Here is a 22,547-nt window from a genome sequence, read left to right on the forward strand (position 1 = left end):
TAGAACTCATGAGAAGGAGGCAAGAACTGTTAAAGCGAGGCCTGGTGGTTCAAAGACCACCTTTAGATGTAGCAATACATAGTATTAAGCCGGGAGATCAAGTACTCGTAAAAACATGGAAGGAATCATCGTTAACCCCTCGCTGGGAGGGACCTTTCCTTGTTTTACTCACCACAGATACCGCAGTCCGCTCCGCAGAAAGAGGATGGACACACGCTAGTCGAGTAAAAGGTCCTGTCCTACATACAGACTGGGAAGTCACCGGGGAACCGGATGAGTTGAAGCTGACCTTCAGGAGGAAACAGACACGTGATGTATAGCCGTAGATACTAAGCTTCTTATGGACAACTGTAAGGAATTGCGGAAGTTACATATCGCATGTCCTGTATGCAAACAATGTAATCCTTGGGTATGTCGTGTGTGTAGCGGGTGCGGGATACAGCAGTGGGAAAAGTTTCCTTATGTTGAACGATGGTGTGATGAGCGTTTGGGAAAAACCATAAATACTGTGGAAATACTGTGGAAATTACTGGACGGGAAAATTGGCCTAGATACGGACATTATAGAAGAGATTGGTACAGAACTGTTGCACAGTTAGGAGAGGAACTTATAGTTAAGAACATAGAGTGTAGTAAAAATATTCAGTACTTTCTGTATGACCCGTAAGTCCAGACATTTGGGAAATAACCAAGAGGAAGTGTAAGAAGCGTTTAGTAAAAATACGGGAATGTTCCAGACCCTGTGAGGACTCGGGACAGTGGCCAAAACCTGGTATTCAAAATAGCCCTGTTGGATTGAATATTGAAAAGTGGGTTGTGACAGAACAAGGAGAGGATTCAGGAGGCAGTCCCCTGAAGACTACAACTGCTGCCGAGAAGAAAACTTACCCGGCTACTCTGAAGCAACAGAGTAGGCCCAGGGCAAGGCAGAGGGGTATCCTTGTGGGGATTGGCAAGTGCCTCCGAAGACTCCTAAAATAAAGCAGCTCCGTTAAGCAGAACAACCCTCAACAAAATGAACCTCCACTGGCTGATTTTCAGCCAACCAGGGGCCGGGTCGCTCTCCCTAATCCTCCTTACCTTACCGGTAATAATAGCAATAAAGCAGGGGAGTTCTCACCAACCTTTTAAATGGATCGATGGGAGGACCAAACGATAATACAACAACAGACCACATCAGGGTCACCCTCTTTTACTGCAACCTTCTGCCAATTAGTTCAGATTGAGCCATGCCTTAACAAAATGGGGTTTTATATGTGCCCCAGCACAGGGCCCTCGTATTGTAATACCCCAGGACACTATTACTGCGCTTACTGGGGGTGTGAAACGATTGCCTCAAGCTGGCCAATTCCTCCGGCAAATACTGATAAGTTCTTAAAGGTTGGATGGGGACCTGTAGGATGCATTCCTCCTTCGGGAGTCGTGAACCAAGGCCGCCGACTAAAACTCGGTTATCCTCGCAACCGAAACGAGCGGGACAGTGATGGCGAGTATGAATATATATTCCTTAACATAACAAACCCTGAACATAGTGGATGGCTTGTTGGGAAAACCTGGGGAATGCGGTATTATGAACCGGGTGATGATAGGGGAGGCATGTTCTTCATAAAGAAGGAAGAAGTTAAACCGACCCCTCGAGCGATAGGTCCCAATCCAGTAGTAAAATCCCCTCCCCCACTGGGTAAGGAGACAAGGACAGTAGAGAAGGAGAATATAATAGTAAAAGAGGAAACTGTCACTGAAGCCTTGAAATCTCTGAATACTGAAGCCTCGGAATCTTTGAATCCTCTATGGGAAATTATCCGGGCTACTTATCAAACCCTAAACTATACTCAACCCAACTTAACCACTGGTTGCTGGTTGCTGGTTGTGTTATAAAGTTAATCCACCCTTTTATGAAGCTATGGGGGATAATCGTCGGTATACCATAAACAAGGAGTCTGTGCCTATTCAATGTCCTTGGGAAAAGCAGAAAAGAGGGATAACTATGCAACATGTAACTGGGATAGGGACTTGTATAGGAAAAGTACCAAACTCCAAGAGACCACTTTGTGGGAATATCGTACCGAGCCTTAACGAAACCACAGGATATATTATTCCCCCGAATGGAACAAAATGGATATGTTCTAGGACGGGACTTACTCCATGTGTGTCTTTAAAGGTGTTCAACAGTTCCCGAGAGTATTGCATGTTAGTTACCATCATCCCAAGGATATTGTATCATCAAGAAAATGTAATGTATGATATTTGGGATACAGGGCTCCATCGTACCAAACGGGAACCCATTACAGCCATTACTATAGCCACGTTGCTAGGGTTAGGGGCAGCCGGAGCAGGAACAGGGAGAGCTTCACTTGTTCAACAAAATCAAGGATTCAGTTCCTTGAAGACTGCGATAGATGAGGACCTAGAGAGAATTGAAAACTCCATAACCGCCTTAGAGAGATCTCTAACCTCGCTATCTGAAGTGGTGTGGCAAAACAGGAGAGGGATGGATCTCCTTTTCTTACAGCAAGGTGGACTATGCGCAGCCTTGAAGGAAGAGTGTTGTTTTTATGCAGATCACACAGGGGTAGTCCGAGATTCAATGGCAAAATTAAGGGAGAGACTGGAACAGAGAAAAAGGGAAAGAGAAGCTGCAAAAGGGTGGTACGAGTCTTGGTTTCTTCAGTCCCCGTGGCTAACTACATTGCTATCCACAGTAGCTGGACCCTTGATGATATTATTACTCACCCTAACCTTTGGATCCTGTATCCTAAATCGACTTATTGGACTAGTTAAAAACCGTGTAGAGCGGGTACACCTTATGCTGCTACAGAAACATGGAACTGATGAAGAAGCTGAAATGACCTTACTAGCCCGAAAAGCGGTAATTCGATTTGATCAACAAATAAATGAGTAAAAAAAAAAAAGGGGGGAATTGTAATAAGTGATGGTCAAAATTGTTAATGTTGAACAAATCGAGTAGGATTCAATTATATTATGCATATTGTTGTAAGCAGTAACTGCGCTTGTGCAAGTTTGATTATGTTTTGTAGCACCTTGTAGTAGTAGTTAAGCCAATGCCTGGATTGCCTGGATGGTGCCACAGATAACAGGACTCCCGGATGGTGCCACAGATAACAAAGTTCCAGAGACGGAAATTCCCAGCGTGTGAACGAGCGTATAACATATATAAGCACACACGAAAAGTTGAGTGGTGTGCCTGTTGGCGGAACTGAGCTTCCCCCGGTCACCCAGCGCTGTTTTGCCTAATTACCGCTTCCTAAATAAAATCGATTGATTGGCTCAAAATCGATTTATTGGCTCTTATTTATAACACCCCCCTCCCTGAGCTCCCTCAGCCTTTCCCGACCAAGCTCCTTCCGCGCCGTCCCGCCCTCAGGCTCCTCCGCCGCTCCCGCCGCTCCCCCCGTTCCCGGCCCCTCCCCGCGGCAGCGCCGCCCCCGCCCCTCGCGCCCCCTGGCGCCCCCACGGCGGCCCCGGCCCCGCCTGCGCCGCTCCCGACCCGGCTCTGCCCCCTCCCGCTCGCTTTCCATCCTCTGCCCTGCGGCACCGCGGGCTCCCCCCTCCGCCCCACGGCCCCGCCCGAGCCCCGCGCAGCGCTCAGCCCGGGGCTCCCTTCCCTCACAGCCGCCCGCGTGTTTCCCCCTCTCCCCTTGCCCGGCCCGGCCCGGGGCCGCGCTCTTGCGGCTGGCTGGCCCTCGCCTTCCTCCTGCCGAACCCAGCCCGTCCCTCCCCCTCCAGCCTCCCCCCTCAGCCGGGACCGGGGCGGCCCCGTCCAGTCTCCCCGCTGTCCGCCCGCCCCTCGCTCACCGCCGGCCCCGCCGCTCCTCGCGCGCTGCTCCCGCCGCCGCACCGGCGGCACGCGCTCCTCGGCCCGCGCGCTTCTGCAGCGTGGCCCCGCCCATCCCGCGCAGGAGCCAATCCCGTCCGCGCCCGCCACCGGGCCCCGCCCCCCCTCCCGGCCCGGAGCCGCCAGAGCGGCGCTGTCCGCACAGCAGGTCACACTCACAAACGTTCCGTGCTCGTTGGCATAAGGACATCTGCAGAAGAATCTACAAACATTACACAGATATACCACCGACCACAGCTTTCTGAGCTTTCAGGTTAAAGTTCCTACAGATACCCATGTTTCAATCAAACAGACAAAACCAGCAGAGCTGCTGCCTCTGCCGTCTTTGCTCAGAAAGCAGTGACAACACCAGAAAACACATTGGCAGCCGGTGCTTTGAGCAGTGAAGGTGGGATCTACAAAAGTCTGATTAAACCAAACAGCCTGAGGTCTTTATCAAGCTGCAGATCTGCCAGGAATGCTGAAATGCAAGAGTTTACTCCTGCACTATTCCACAATGGAACAGCCACTGCATATCCAATAGCATCTCAAAGTTCCAAACCAGTACATTAAAAAGCTGTCACTAGGTATTAGAAGACCACTGCAAGATCTTATTGATTTTTGAATTAAATCATAATTTTTCAATAAACCAAAAGCCAAACAATTTCTGCAGTCATCCTCCTGTTAATTCATGAGCACTGCAGCAAACAGTTGTTATACGACGTGTCAACAGAGGAAATTGAAAACCCCCCAAAAAAACTTACTGTATCTAGTGGTGTATCTAGGATGCTGTATCTAGGATGCTGTATCTGGGATGCTGTATCTGGGATCCTGTATCTGGGATGCTGTATCTGGGATGCTGTATCTAGGATGCTGGATCTGGGATGCTGTATCTGGGATGCTGTATCTGGAATGCTGTATCGAGGATCCTGTATCTGGGATGCTGTATCTGGGATGCTGGATCTAGGATGCTGTATCTGGGATGCTGTATCTGGGATGCTGGATCTATGATGCTGTATTTATGATGCTGTATCTAGGATGCTGTATCTGGGATGCTGTATCTGGGATGCTGTATCTGGAAGACTGTATCTGGGGTGCTGTATCTAGCATGCTATATCTGAGATGCTGTATCTGGGATGCTGTATCTGGGATGCTGTATCTGGGAGACTGTATCTGGGGTGCTGTATCTAGCATGCTATATCTGAGATGCTGTATCTGGGATGCTGTATCTGGGATGCTGTATCTCGGAGACTGTATCTGGGGTGCTGTATCTAGCATGCTGTATCTGGGATGCTGTATCTGGGATTCTGTATCTGGTATGCTGTACCTAGGATGCTGTATATAGGGTGCTGTGTCTATGATGCTGTATCTGGGATGCTGTATCTGGGTTGCTTTATCTAGGATGCTGTATCTATGATGATGTGTCTAGGATGCTGTATCAGGGATTCTGTATCTGGATGCTGTATCTACGATGCTGTATCTAGGATGCTGTATCTAGGATGCTGTATCTGGGATGCTGTATCTGGGATGCTCTATCTAGGATGCTGTATCTAGGATGCTGTATCTGGGATGCTGTATCTGGGATGCTCTATCTAGGATGCTGTATCTAGGATGCTGTATCTAGGATGCTGTATCTGGGATGCTATATCTGGGATGCTGTATCTAGGATCCTGTATCTGGGATGCTGTCTCTGGGATGCTGTATCTAGGATGCTGTCTCTGGGATGCTATATCTGGGATGCTGTATCTAGGATGCTGTATTTATGATGCTGTATCTAGGATGCTGTATTTGGGATGCTGTATCTGGGATGCTGTATCTGGGAGACTGTATCTGGTTGCTGTATGTAGCATGCTCTATCTGAGATGCTGTATCTGGGATGCTGTATCTCGGAGACTGTATCTGGGGTACTGTATCTGGGATGCTGTATCTGGGATGCTGTATCTGGGATTCTGTATCTGGTATGCTGTATCTAGGATGCTGTATCTAGGGTGCTGTGTCTATGATGCTCTATCTGGGATGCCCTATCTGGGTTGCTTTATCTAGGATGCTGTATCTATGATGCTGTGTCTAGGATGCTGTATCAGGGATTCTGTATCTGGATGCTGTATCTAGGATGCTGTATCTATGATGCTGTATCTAGGATGCTGTATCTGGGATGCTGTATCTGGGATGCTGTATCTAGGATGCTGTATCTATGATGCTGTATCTAGGATGCTGTATCTAGGATGCTGTATCTATGATGCTGTATCTGGGCTGCTGTATCTAGGATGCTCTATCTAGGATGCTGTATCTGGGGTGGTGTATATGGGATGCTGTATCTAGGATACTGTATCTAGGTTGCTGTATCTATGATGCTGTATCTGGGGTGCTGTATATAGGATGCTGTATCTGGGATGCTGTATCTGGGATGCTGTATCTGGGATCCTGTATCTGGGATGCTGTATCTGGGATGCTGTATCTAGGATGCTGTATCTGGGATGCTGTATCTGGGATGCTGTATCTAGGATGCTGTATCTAGGATGCTGTATCTAGGATGCTGTATCTGGGATGCTATATCTGGGATGCTGTATCTAGGATCCTGTATCTGGGATGCTCTCTCTGGGATGCTGTATCTAGGATGCTGTATCTGGGATGCTATATCTGGGATGCTGTATCTAGGATGCTGTATTTATGATGCTGTATCTAGGATGCTGTATCTGGGATGCTGTATCTGGGATGCTGTATCTGGGAGACTGTATCTGGTTGCTGTATCTAGCATGCTCTATCTGAGATGCTGTATCTGGGATGCTGTATCTCGGAGACTGTATCTGGGGTGCTGTATCTGGGATGCTGTATCTGGGAAGCTGTATCTGGGATTCTGTATCTGGTATGCTGTATCGAGGATGCTGTATCTAGGGTGCTGTGTCTATGATGCTGTATCTGGGATGCCGTATCTGGGTTGCTTTATCTAGGATGCTGTATCTATGATGCTGTGTCTAGGATGCTGTATCAGGGATTCTGTATCTGGATGCTGTATCTAGGATGCTGTATCTACGATGCTGTATCTAGGATGCTGTATCTGGGATGCTGTATCTGGGATGCTGTATATAGGATGCTGTATCTATGATGCTGTATCTAGGATGCTGTATCTAGGATGCCTTATCTAGGATGCTCTATCTAGGATGCTGTATCTGGGGTGGTGTATATGGGGTGCTGTATCTAGGATACTGTATCTAGGTTGCTGTATCCATGATGCTGTATCTGGGGTGCTGTATATAGGATGCTGTATCTGGGATGCTGTATCTGAGATGCTGTATCTAGGATGCTGCATCTGGGATGCTGTATCTGGGATGCTATATCTGGGTTGCTGTATCTAGGATGCTGTATCTAGGATGCTGTATCTAGGATGCTGTATCTGGGATGCTGTATCTATGATGCTGTATCTGGGATGCTGTATCTAGGATGCTGTATCTTGGATGCTGTATCTGGGATGCTGTATCTAGGATGCTGTATCTAGGATGCTGTATCTATGATGCTGTGTCTAGGATGCTGTATCTGGGATGATGTATCTGGGATGGTGTGTTGGGGATCCTCTATCTGGGATGCTGTATCTGGGATGCTGTATCTGGGATGCTGTATCTAGGATGCTGTATCTAGGATGCTGTATCTGGGATGCTGTATCTAGGATGCTGTATCTATGATGCTGTATCTAGGATGCTGTATCTATGATGCTGTGTCTAGGATGCTGTATCTGGGATTCTGTATCTGGAATGCTGTATCTAGGACGCTGTATCTGGCATGCTGTATCTGGGATGATGTATCTGGGATGGTGTGTTGGGGATCCTCTATCTGGGATGCTGTATCTGGGATGGTGTATCTAGGATGCTGTATCTGGGATGCTGTATCTGGGATGCTGTATCTAGGATGCTGTCTCTAGGATGCTGTATCTGGGATGATGTATCTGGGATGGTGTGTTGGGGATCCTCTATCTGGGATGCTGTATCTGGGATGCTGTATCTAGGATGCTGTATCTGGGATGCTGTATCTGGGATGCTGTATCTGGGATGCTGTATCTGGGATTCTGTATCTGAGATTCTATATCTAGGATGCTGTCTCTAGGATGCTGCATCTATGATGCTGTGTCTTGGATGCTGTATCAGGGATTCTGTATATCGATGCTGTATCTAGGATGCTGTATCTACGATGCTGTATCTAGGATGCTGTATCTGGGATGCTGTATCTGGGATGCTGTATCTAGGATGCTGTATCTATGATGCTGTATCTATGATGCTGTGTCTAGGATGCTGTATCTGGGATGATGTATCTGGGATGGTGTGTTGGGGATCCTCTATCTGGGATGCTGTATCTAGGATGCTGTATCTGGGCTGCTGTATCTAGGATGCTGTATCTATGATGCTGTATCTAGGATGCTGTATCTAGGATGCTGTATCTAGGATGATGTATCTATGATGCTGTATCTGGGCTGCTGTATCTAGGATGCTCTATCTAGGATGCTGTATCTGGGGTGGTGTATATGGGATGCTGTATCTAGGATACTGTATCTAGGTTGCTGTATCTATGATGCTGTATCTGGGGTGCTGTATATAGGATGCTGTATCTGGGATGCTGTATCTGGGATGCTGTATCTGGGATCCTGTATCTGGGATGCTGTATCTGGGATGCTGTATCTAGGATGCTGTATCTGGATGCTGTATCTGGGATGCTGTATCTGGGATGCTCTATCTAGGATGCTGTATCTAGGATGCTGTATCTGGGATGCTATATCTGGGATGCTGTATCTAGGATCCTGTATCTGGGATGCTGTCTCTGGGATGCTGTATCTAGGATGCTGTATCTGGGATGCTATATCTGGGATGCTGTATCTAGGATGCTGTATTTATGATGCTGTATCTAGGATGCTGTATCTGGGATGCTGTATCTGGGAGACTGTATCTGGTTGCTGTATCTAGCATGCTCTATCTGAGATGCTGTATCTGGGATGCTGTATCTCGGAGACTGTATCTGGGGTGCTGTATCTGGGATGCTGTATCTGGGATTCTGTATCTGGTATGCTGTATCGAGGATGCTGTATCTAGGGTGCTGTGTCTATGATGCTGTATCTGGGATGCCGTATCTGGGTTGCTTTATCTAGGATGCTGTATCTATGATGCTGTGTCTAGGATGCTGTATCAGGGATTCTGTATCTGGATGCTGTATCTAGTATGCTGTATCTACGATGCTGGATCTAGGATGCTGTATCTGGGATGCTGTATCTGGGATGCTGTATCTAGGATGCTGTATCTATGATGCTGTATCTAGGATGCTGTATCTAGGATGCTGTATCTAGGATGCTCTATCTAGGATGCTGTATCTGGGGTGGTGTATATGGGATGCTGTATCTAGGATACTGTATCTAGGTTGCTGTATCTATGATGCTGTATCTGGGGTGCTGTATATAGGATGCTGTATCTGGGATGCTGTATCTGAGATGCTGTATCTAGGATGCTGCATCTGGGATGCTGTATCTGGGATGCTATATCTGGGTTGCTGTATCTAGGATGCTGTATCTAGGATGCTGTATCTAGGATGCTGTATCTGGGATGCTGTATCTATGATGCTGTATCTGGGATGCTGTATCTAGGATGCTGTATCTTGGATGCTGTATCTATGATGCTGTATCTGGGATTTTGTATCTAGGATGCTGTATCTAGGATGCTGTATCTATGATGCTATATCTGGGATGCTGTATCTGGGAGACTGTATCTGGGGTGCTGTATCTAGCATGCTATATCTGGGATGCTGTATCTGGGATGATGTATCTGGGATGGTGTGTTGGGGATCCTCTATCTGGGATGCTGTATCTGGGAAGCTGTATCTGGGATGCTGTATCTGGGATTCTGTATCTGAGATTCTATAACTAGGATGCTGTCTCTAGGATGCTGTATCTATGATGCTGTGTCTAGGATGCTGTATCAGGGATTCTGTATCTGGATGCTGTATCTAGGATGCTGTATCTACGATGCTGTATCTAGGATGCTGCATCTGGGATGCTGTATCTGGGATGCTATATCTGGGTTGCTGTATCTAGGATGCTGTATCTAGGATGCTGTATCTAGGATGCTGTATCTGGGATGCTGTATCTATGATGCTGTATCTGGGATGCTGTATCTAGGATGCTGTATCTAGGATGCTCTATCTATGATGCTGTATCTGGGATGCTGTATCTGGGGTGCTGTATCTATGATGCTGTATCTAGGATGCTGTATTTATGATGCTGTGTCTAGGATGCTGTATCTGGGATGCTGTATCTGGGATGCTATATTTGGGTTGCTGTATCTAGGATGCTGTATCTAGGATGCTGTATCTAGGATGCTGTATCTGGGATGCTGTATCTAGGATGCTGTATCTAGGATGCTGTGTCTAGGATGCTGTATCTGGGATTCTGTATCTGGGATGCTGTATCTAGGACGCTGTATCTGGGATGCTGTATCTAGGATGCTGTATCTGGGATGCTGTATCTGGGATGATGTATCTGGGATGGTGTGTTGGGGATCCTCTATCTGGGATGCTGTATCTGGGATGCTGTATCTGGGATGCTCTCTCTGGGACACTGTATCTGGGGTGCTGTGTCTAGGGTGCTCTATCTGGGATGCTCTATCTGAGATGCTGTATCTAGGATGCTGCATCTGGGATGCTGTATCTGGGATGCTATATCTGGGTTGCTGTATCTAGGATGCTGTATCTAGGATGCTGTGTCTATGATGTTGTATCTTGGATGCTGTATCTGGGATGCTTTATCTAGGATGCGGTATACATGACGCTGTATCTGGGATGCTGTATCTGAGATTCTGTATCTGGGATTCTGTATCTGGGATGCTTTATCTATGATGCTGTATCTAGGATACTGTATCTAGGATGCTGTATATATGATGCTGTATCTGGGATTTTGTATATAGGATGCTGTATCTAGGATGCTGTACCTATGATGCTGTATCTGGGATGCTGTACCTGGGAGACTGTATCTGGGGTGCTGTATCTAGCATGCTATATCTGGGATGCTGTATCTGGGATGCTGTATCTGGGATGCTGTATCTGGGATGCTGTATCTAGGATGCTGTATCTAGGATGCTGTATCTGGGATGCTGTATCTAGGATGCTGTATCTATGATGCTGTATCTAGGATGCTGTATCTATGATGCTGTGTCTAGGATGCTGTATCTGGGATTCTGTATCTGGGATGCAGTATCTAGGACGCTGCATCTGGGATGCTGTATCTGGGATGATGTATCTGGAATGGTGTGTTGGGGATCCTCTATCTGGGATGCTGTATCTGGGATAGTGTATCTAGGATGCTGTATCTGGGATGCTGTATCTGGGATGATGTACCTGGGATGGTGTGCTGGGGATCCTCTATCTGGGATGCTGTATCTGGGATGCTGTATCTGGTATTCTGTAACTGAGATTCTATATCTAGGATGCTGTCTCTAGGATGCTGTATCTAGGATGCTGTGTCTAGGATGCTGTATCAGGGATTCTGTATCTGGATGCTGTATCTAGGATGCTGTATCTGGGATGCTGTATCTGGGATGCTGTATCTAGGATGCTGTATCTATGATGCTGTATCTAGGATGCTGTATCTAGGATGCTGTATCTGGGCTGCTGTATCTAGGATGCTCTATCTAGGATGCTCTATCTAGGATGCTGTATCTGGGGTGGTGTATATGGGATGCTATAGCTAGGATACTGGATCTACGTTGCTGTATCTATGATGCTGTATCTGGGGTGCTGTATATAGGATGCTGTATCTGGGATGCTGTATCTGAGATGCTGTATCTAGGATGCTGCATCTGGGATGCTGTATCTGGGATGCTATATCTGGGTTGCTGTATCTAGGATGCTGTATATGGGATGCTGTATCTATGATGCTGAAGCTGGGATGCTGTATCTAGGATGCTGTATCTAGGATGCTGTATCTGTGATGCTGTATCTGGGATGCTGTATCTAGGATGCTGTATCTATGATGCTGTATCTAGGATGCTGTATCTATGATGCTGTGTCTAGGATGCTGTATCTGGGATGCTGTATCTGGGATCCTCTATCTGGGATGCTGTATCTATGATGCTGTATCTGGGATGCTGTATCTAGGATGCTGTATCTAGGATGTTGTATCTGGGATGCTGTATCTATGATGCTGTATCTGGGATGCTGTATCTAGGATGCTGTATCTAGGATGCTGTATCTATGATGCTGTATCTGGGATTTTGTATCTAGGATGCTGTATCGAGGATGCTGTACCTATGATGCTGTATCTGGGATGCTGTATCTGGGAGACTGTATCTGGGGTGCTCTATCTAGCATGCTATATCTGGGATGCTGTATCTGGGATGCTGTATCTGGGATGATGTATCTGGGATGGTGTGTTGGGGATCCTCTATCTGGGATGCTGTATCTGGGATGCTGTATCTGGGATTCTGTATCTGAGATTCTATATCTAGGATGCTGTCTCTAGGATGCTGTATCTATGATGCTGTGTCTAGGATGCTGTATCAGGGATTCTATATCTGGATGCTGTATCTAGGATGCTGTATCTCCGATGCTGTATCTAGGATGCTGTATCTGGGATGCTGTATCTGGGATGCTGTATCTAGGATGCTGTATCTATGATGCTGTATCTAGGATGCTGTATCTAGGATGCTGTATCTGGGCTGCTGTATCAAGGATGCTGTATCTAGGATGCTGTATCTGGGGTGGTGTATATGGGATGCTGTATCTAGGATACTGTATCTAGGTTGCTGTATCTATGATGCTGTATCTGGGGTGCTGTATATAGGATCCTGTATCTGGGATGCTGTATCTGAGATGCTGTATCTAGGATGCTGCATCTGGGATGCTGTATCTGGGATGCTATATCTGGGTTGCTGTATCTAGGATGCTGTATCTAGGATGCTGTATCTAGGATGCTGTATCTGGGATGCTGTATCTATGATGCTGTATCTGGGATGCTGTATCTAGGATGCTGTATCTAGGATGCTGTATCTATGATGCTGTATCTGGGATGCTGTATCTAGGATGCTGTATCTATGATGCTGTATCTAGGATGCTGTATTTATGATGCTGTGTCTAGGATGCTGTATCTGGGATGCTGTATCTGTGATGCTATATCTGGGTTGCTGTATCTAGGATGCTGTATCTAGGATGCTGTATTTATGATGCTGTGTCTAGGATGCTGTATCTGAGATGCTGTATCTAGGATGCTATATCGATGATGCTGTATCTGGGATGCTGTATCTGGGAGACTGTATCTGGGGTGCTGTATCTAGCATGCTATATCTGGGATGCTGTATCTGGGATGCTGTATCTGGGATGCTGTATCTGGGATGGTGTGTTGGGGATCCTCTATCTGGGATGCTGTATCTGGGATGCTGTATCTGGGATGCTGTATCTGGAATTCTGTATCTGAGATTCTATATCTAGGATGCTGTCTATAGGATGCTGTATCTATGATGCTGTGTCTAGGATGCTGTATCTAGGATGCTGTATCTAGGATGCTGTATCTATGATGCTGTATCTGGGATGCTGTATCTAGGATGCTGTATCTAGGATGCTCTATGTAGGATGCTGTATCTGGCATGGTGTATATGAGATGCTGTATCTAGGATACTGTATCTTGGTTGCTGTATCTATGATGCTGTATCTGGGGTGCTGTATATAGGATGCTGTATCTGGGATGCTGTATCTGAGATGCTGTATCTAGGATGCTGCATCTGGGATTTTGTATCTGGGATGCTATATCTGTGTTGCTGTATCTAGGATGCTGTATCTAGGATGCTGTATCTATGATGCTGTATCTGGGATGCTGTATCTATGTTGCTGTATCTGGGATGCTGTATCTAGGATGCTGTATCTAGGATGCTGTATCTAGGATGCTGTATCTGGGATGCTGTATCTGGGATGCTGTATCTATGATGCTATGTCTAGGATGCTATATCTGGGATCCTGTATCTGGGATGCTGTATCTGGGACGCTGTATCTGGGATGCTGTATCTGGGATGATGTATCTGGGATGGTGTGTTGGGGATCCTCTATCTGGGATGCTGTATCTGGGATGGTGTATCTAGGATGCTGTATCTGGGATGCTGTATCTGGGATGCTGTATCTAGGATGCTGTCTCTAGGATGCTGTATCTGGGATGATGTATCTGGGATGGTGTGTTGGGGATCCTCTATCTGGGATGCTGTATCTGGGATGGTGTATCTAGGATGCTGTATCTGGGATGCTGTATCTGGGATGCTGTATCTAGGATGCTGTATCTACGATGCTGTATCTAGGATGCTGTATCTGGGATGCTGTATCTGGGATTCTGTATCTGAGATTCTATTTATAGGATGCTGTCTCTAGGATGCTGTATCTATGATGCTGTGTCTAGGATGCTTTATCAGGGATTCTGTATCTGGATGCTGTATCTAGGATGCTGTATCTACGATGCTGTATCTAGGATGCTGTATCTGGGATGCTGTATCTGGGATGCTGTATCTATGATGGTGTATCTAGGATGCTGTATCTAGGATGCTGTATCTGGGCTGCTGTATCTAGGATGCTGTATCTAGGATGCTCTATCTAGGATGCTGTATCTGGGGTGGTGTATGTGGGATGCTGTATCTATGATACTGTATCTAGGTTGCTGTATCTATGATGCTGTATCTGGGTGCTGTATATAGGATCCTGTATCTGGGATGCTGTATCTGAGATGCTGTATGTAGGATGCTGCATCTGGGATTCTGTATCTGGGATGCTATATCTGGGTTGCTGTATCTAGGATGCTGTATCTAGGATGCTGTATCTAGGATGCTGTATCTGGGATGCTGTATCTATGATGCTGTATCTGGGATGCTGTATCTAGGATGCTGTATCTAGGATGCTGTATCTATGATGCTGTATCTGGAATGCTGTATCTAGGATGCTGTATCTATGATGCTGTATCTAGGATGCTGTATCTATGATGCTGTGTCTAGGACGCTGTATCTGGGATGCTGTATGCAGGACGCTGTATCTGGGATGCTGTATCTAGGATGCTGTATCTGGGATGCTGTATCTGGGATGATGTATCTGGGATGTTGTGTTGGCGATCCTCTATCTGGGATGCTGTATCTGGGATGGTGTATCTAGGATGCTGTATCTGGGATGCTGTATCTGGGATGCTGTATCTAGGATGCTGTCTCTAGGATGCTGTATCTGGGATGCTGTATCTGGGATGCTGTATCTGGGATTCTGTATCTGAGATTCTATATCTAGGATGCTGTCTCTAGGATGCTGTATCTATGATGCTGTGTCTAGGATGCTGTATCAGGGATTCTGTATGTGGATGCTGTATCTAGGATGGTGTATCTACGATGCTGTATCTAGGATGCTGTATCTGGGATGCTGTATCTAGGATGCTGTATCTAGGATGCTGTATCTATGATGCTGTATCTAGGATGCTGTATCTAGGATGCTGTATCTATGATGCTGTATCTGGGCTGCTGTATCTAGGATGCTGTATCTAGGATGCTCTATCTAGGATGCTGTATCTGGAGTGGTGTATATAGGATGCTGTATCTAGGATACTGTATCTAGGTTGCTGTATCTATGATGCTGTATCTGAGATGCTGTATCTAGGATGCTGCATCTGGGATGCTGTATCTGGGATGCTATATCTTGGTTGCTGTATCTAGGATGCTGTATCTAGGATGCTGTATCTGGGATGCTATATCTATGATGCTGTATCTGGGATGCTGTATCTATGATGCTGTATCTAGGATGCTGTATCTGGGATGCTGTATCTAGGATGCTGTATCTATGATGCTGTGTCTAGGATACTGTATCTGGAATTCTGTATCTGGGATGCTGTATCTAGGACGCTGTATCTGGGATGCTGTATCTAGGATGCTGTATCTGGGATGCTGTATCTGAGATGATGTATCTGGGATGCTGTGTTGGGGATCCTCTATCTGGGATGCTGTATCTCGGATGGTGTATCTAGGATGCTGTATCTGGGATGCTGTATCTGGGATGCTGTATCTAGGATGCTGTCTCTAGGATGCTGTATCTGGGATGCTGTATCTGGGATGCTGTATCTGGGATTCTGTATCTGAGATTCTATATCATGGATGCTGTCTCTAAGATGCTGTATCTATGATGCTGTGTCTAGGATGCTGTATCTGGGGTGGTGTATATGGGATGCTGTATCTAGGATACTGTATCTAGGTTGCTGTATCTAGGATGATCTATATAGGATGCTGTATCTGGGATGCTGTATCTGGGATGATGTATCTGGGATGCTGTGTTGGGGATCCTCTATCTGGGATGCTGTATCTCGGATGGTGTATCTAGGATGCTGTATCAGAGATGCTATATCTGGTTTGCTGTATCTAGGATGCTGTATCTAGGATGCTGTATCTGGGATGCTGTATCTGGGGTGGTGTATATGGGATGCCGTATCTAGGATACTCTATCTAGGTTGCTGTATCTATGATGCTGTATCTGGGGTGCTGTATCTGGGATGCTGTATCTAGGATGCTGTTCTATGATGCTGTATCTAGGATGCTGTATTTATTATGCTGTGTCTAGGATGCCGTATCTGAGATGCTGTATCTGGGATGCTATATCTGGGTTGCTGTATCTAGGATGCTGTATCTAGGATGCTGTATCTAGGATGCTGTATCTGGGATGCTGTATCTGTGATGCTGTATCTGGGATTTTGTATCTAGGATGCTGTATCTATGATGCTGTATCTGGGATGCTGTATCTGGGAGACTGTATCTGGGGTGCTGTATCTAGCCTGCTATATCTGGGATGCTGTATCTCGGATGCTGTATCTGGGATGATGTATCTGGGATGGTGTGTTGGGGATCTTCTATCTGGGATGCTGTCTCTGGGAGGCTGTATATGGGATGCTGTATCTGGGATTCTGTATCTGAGATTCTATATCTAGGATGCTGTCTCTAGGATGCTGTATCTATGATGCTGTGTCTAGGATGCTCTATCAGGGATTCTGTATCTGGTTGCTGTATCTAGGATGCTGTATCTACGATGCTGTATCTAGGATGCTGTATCTGGGATGCTGTATCTGGGATGCTGTATCTAGGATGCTGTATCTATGATGCTGTATCTAGGATGCTGTATCTACGATGCTGTATCTAGGATGCTGTATCTAGGATGCTGTATCTGGGATGCTGTATCTAGGATGCTGATCTATGATGCTGTATCTAGGAAGCTGTATCTAGGATGCTGTGTCTAGGATGCTGTATCTGGGATTCTGTATCTGGGATGCTGTATCTAGGACGCTGTATCTGTGATGCTGTATCTGGGATGATGTATCTGGGATGGTGTGTTGGGGATCCTCTATATGGGATGCTGTATCTGGGATGGTGTATCTAGGATGCTGTATCTGGGATGCTGTATCTGGGATGCTGTATCTAGGATGCTGTCTCTAGGATGCTGTATCTGGTATGATGTATCTGGGATGGTGTGTTGGGGATCCTCTATCTGGGATGCTGTATCTGGGATGGTGTATCTAGGATGCTGTATCTGGGATGCTGTATCTGGGATGCTGTATCTAGGATGCTGTATCTACGATGCTGTATCTAGGATGCTGTATCTGGGATGCTGTATCTGGGATTCTGTATCTGAGATTCTATATCTAGGATGCTGTCTCTAGGATGCTGTATCTGTGATGCTGTGTCTAGGATGCTGTATCAGGGATTATGTATCTGGATGGTGTATCTAGGATGCTGTATCTACGATGCTGTATCTAGGATGCTGTATCTGGGATGCTGTATCTGGGATGCTGTATCTATGATGCTGTATCTATGATGCTGTATCTAGGATGCTGTATCTGGGATGCTGTATCTAGGATGCTGTATCTATGATGCTGTATCTAGGATGCTGTATTTATAATGCTGTGTCTAGGATGCCGTATCTGGGATGCTGTATCTGGGATGCTATATCTGGGTTGCTGTACCTAGGATGCTGTATCTAGGATGCTGTATCTAGGATGCTGTATCTGGGATGCTGTATCTATGATGCTGTATCTAGGATGCTGTATCTAGGATGCTGTATCTAGGATGCTGTATCTATGATGCTGTATCTGGGATTTTGTATCTAGGATGCTGTATCTAGGATGCTGTATCTATGATGCTGTAACTGGGATGCTGTATCTGGGCTGCTATATCTGGGTTGCTGTATCTAGGATGCTGTATCTAGGATGCTGTATCTAGGATGCTGTATCTGGGATGCTGTATCTATGATGCTGTATCTGGGATGCTGTATTTAGGATGCTGTATCTGTTATGCTGTATCTAGGATGCTGTATCTATGATGCTGTATCTGGGATGCTGTATCTAGGATGCTGTATCTATGATGCTGTATCTAGGATGCTGTATCTATGATGCTGTGTCTAGGATGCTGTATCTGGGATTCTGTATCTGGGATGCTGTATCTGGGATGGTGTGTTGGGGATCCTCTATCTGGGATTCTGTATCTGGGATGCTGTATCTAGGACGCTGTATCTGGGATGCTGTATCTGGGATGATGTATCTGGGATGGTGTGTTGGGGATCCTCTATATGGGATGCTGTATCTGGGATGGTGTATCTAGGATGCTGTATCTGGGATGCTGTATCTAGGATGCTGTATCTGGGATGCTGTATCTGGGATGATGTATCTGGGATGGTGTGTTGGGGATCCTCTATCTTGGATGCTGTATCTGGGATGGTGTATCTAGGATGCTGTATCTGGGATGCTGTATCTGGGATGCTGTATCTGGGATGCTGTATCTAGGATGCTGTATCTACGATGCTGTATCTAGGATGCTGTATCTGGGATGCTGTATCTGGGATTCTGTATCTGAGATTCTATATCTAGGATGCTGTATCTGGGATGCTGTATCTAGGATGCTGTATCTATGATGCTGTATCTAGGATGCTGTATCTGGGATGCTGTATGTAGGATGCTGTATCTGGGATGCTGTATCTATGATGCTGTATCTGGGATGCTGTATCCGAGATTCTATATCTAGGATGCTGTCTCTAGGATGCTGTATCTATGATGCTGTGTCTAGGATGCTGTATCAGGGATTCTGTATCTGGATGCTGTATCTAGGATGCTGTATCTACGATGCTGTATCTAGGATGCTGTATCTGGGATGCTGTATCTGGGATTCTGTATCTGAGATTCTATATCTAGGATGCTGTATCTGGGATGCTGTATCTAGGATGCTGTATCTATGATGCTGTATCTAGGATGCTGTATATAGGATGCTGTATCTAGGATGCTGTATCTGGGATGCTGTATCTACGATGCTGTATCTAGGATGCTGTATCTGAGATGCTGTATCTGGGATGCTGTATCTAGGATGCTGTATCTATGATGCTGTATCTAGGATGCTGTATCTAGGATGCTCTATCTAGGATGCTGTATCTGGGGTGGTGTATATGGGATGCTGTATCTAGGATACAGTACCTAGGTTGCTGTATCTATGATGCTGTATCTGGGGTGCTGTATATAGGATGCTGTATCTGGGATGCTGTATCTAGGATGCTGTATCTAGTATGCTGTATCTATGATGCTGTATCTGGGATGCTGTATCTAGGATGCTGTATCTATGATGCTGTATCTAGGATGCTGTATCTATGATGCTGTGTCTAGGATGCTGTATCTGGGATTCTGTATCTGGGATGCTGTATCTAGGACGCTGTATCTGGGATGCTGTATCTGGGATGATGTATCTGGGATGGTGTGTTGGGGATCCTCTATCTGGGATGCTGTATCTGGGATGGTGTATCTAGGATGCTGTATCTGGGATGCTCTATCTGGGATGATGTATCTAGGATGCTGTCTCTAGGATGCTGTATCTGGGATGATGTATCTGGGATGGTGTGTTGGGAATCCTCTATCTGGGATGCTGTATCTGGGATGGTGTATCTAGGATGCTGTATCTGGGATGCTGTATCTGGGATGCTGTAACTGGGATGCTGTATCTAGGATGCTGTATCTACGATGCTGTATCTAGGATGCTGTATCTGGGATGCTGTATCTAGGATGCTGTATCTGGGATGCTGTATCTATGATGCTGTATCTGGGATGCTGTATCTAGGATGCTGTATCTAGGATGCTGTATCTATGATGCTCTATCTGGGATTTTGTATCTAGGATGCTGTATCTAGGATGCTGTATCTATGATGCTGTAACTGGGATGCTGTATCTAGGACGCTGTATCTGGGATGCGGTATCTAGCATGCTATATCTGGGATGCTGTATCTGGGATGCTGTATTTGGGATGATGTATCTGGGATGGTGTGTTGGGGATCCTCTATGTGGGATGCTGTATCTGGGATGCTGTATCTGGGATGCTGTATCTGGGATTCTGTATCTGAGATTCTATATCTAGGATGCTGTCTCTAGGATGCTGTATCTATGATGCTGTGTCTAGGATGCTGTATCAGGGATTCTGTATCTGGATGCTGTATTTAGGATGCTGTATCTCCGATGCTGTATCTAGGATGCTGTATCTGGGATGCTGTATCTGGGATGCTGTATCTAGGATGCTGTATCTATGATGCTGTATCTAGGATGCTGTATCTGGGATGCTGTATCTAGGATGCTGTATCTAGGATGCTGTATCAAGGATGCTGTATTTATGATGCTGTGTCTAGGATGCCGTATCTGGGATGCTGTATCTGGGATACTATGTCTGGGTTGCTGTATCTAGGATGCTGTATCTAGGATGCTGTATCTAGGATGCTGTATCTGGGATGCTGTATCTATGATGCTGTATCTGGGATGCTGTATCTAGGATGCTGTATCTAGGATGCTGTATCTATGATGCTGTATCTGGGATTTTGTATCTAGGATGCTATATCTAGGATGCTGTATCTATGATGCTGTATCTGGGATGCTGTATCTGGGAGACTGTATCTGGGGATCCTCTATCTGGGATGCTGTATCTGGGATGCTGTATCTGGGATGCTGTATCTGGGATGCTGTATCTGGGATTCTGTATCTGAGATTCTATATCTAGGATGCTGTCTCTAGGATGCTGTATCTATGATGCTGTGTCTAGGATGCTGTATCAGGGATTCTGTATCTGGAAGCTGTATCGAGGATGCTGTATCTACGATGCTGTATCTAGGATGCTGTATCTGGGATGCTGTATCTGGGATGCTGTATCTAGGATGCTGTATCTAGGATGCTGTATCTAGGATGTTGTATCTAGGATGCTGTATCTATGATGCTGTATCTGGGCTGCTGTATCTAGGATGCTGTATCTAGGATGCTGTATCTAGGATGCTGTATCTGGGGTGGTGTATATGGGATGCTGTAACGAGGATACTGTATCTAGGTTGCTCTATCTATGATGCTGTATCTGGGGTGCTGTATATAGGATGCTGTATCTGGGATGCTGTATCTGAGATGCTGTATCTAGGATGCTGCATCTGGGATGCTATATCTGGGATGCTATATCTGGGTTGCTGTATCTAGGATGCTGTATCTAGTATGCTGTATCTATGATGCTGTATCTGGGATACTGTATCTATGATGCTGTATCTGGGATGCTGTATCTGGGATGCTGTATCTAGGATGCTGTATCTAGGATGCTGTATCTAGGATGCTGTATCTGGGCTGCTGTATCTAGGATGCTGTATCTAGGATGCTCTATCTAGGATGCTGTATCTGGGGTGTTGTATATGGGATGCTGTATCTAGGATACTGTATCTAGGTTGCTGTATCTATGTTGCTGTATCTGGGGTGCTGTATATAGGATCCTGTATCTGGGATGCTGTATCTGAGATGCTGTATCTAGTATGCTGCATCTGGGATGCTGTATCTGGGATGCTATATCTGGGTTGCTGTATCTAGGATGCTGTATCTAGGATGCTGTATCTAGGATGCTGTATCTGGGATGCTGTATCTATGATGCTGTATCTGGGATGCTATATCTAGGATGCTGTATCTATGATGCTGTATCTAGGATGCTGTATTTATGATGCTGTGTCTAGGATGCTGTATCTGGGATGCTGTATCTGGGATGCTATATCTGGGTTGCTGTATCTAGGATGCTGTATCTAGGATGCTGTATCTAGGATGCTGCATCTGGGATGCTGTATCTAGGATGCTGCCTCTAGGATGCTGTATCTGGGATACTCTATCTGGGATTCTGTATCTGGGATTCTGTATCTGAGATTCTATATTTAGGATGCTGTATCTAGGATGCTGTATCTACGATGCTGTATCTAGGATGCTGTATCTGGGATGCTGTATCTGGGATGCTGTATCTAGGATGCTGTATCTATGATGCTGTATCTAGGATGCTGTATATAGGATGCTGTATTTATGATGATGTATCTGGGCTGCTGTATCTAGGATGCTGTATCTAGGATGCTCTATCTAGGATGCTGTATCTGGGGTGGTGTATATGGGATGCTGTATCTAGGATACTGTATCTAGGTTGCTGTATATATGATGCTGTATCTGGGGTGCTGTATATAGGATGCTGTATCTTGCATGCTGTATCTGAGATGCTGTATCTAGGATGCTGCATCTAGGATGCTGTATCTGGGATGCTATATCTGGGTTGCTGTATCTAGGATGCTGTATCTATGATGCTGTATCTAGGATGCTGTATCTATGATGCTGTGTCTAGGATGCTGTATCTGGGATTCTGTATCTGGGATGCTGTATCTAGGACGCTGTATTTATG

Source organism: Columba livia, chromosome 18 (assembly GCF_036013475.1).
Source record: "Columba livia isolate bColLiv1 breed racing homer chromosome 18, bColLiv1.pat.W.v2, whole genome shotgun sequence".
Classification (NCBI taxonomy): domain Eukaryota; kingdom Metazoa; phylum Chordata; class Aves; order Columbiformes; family Columbidae; genus Columba; species Columba livia.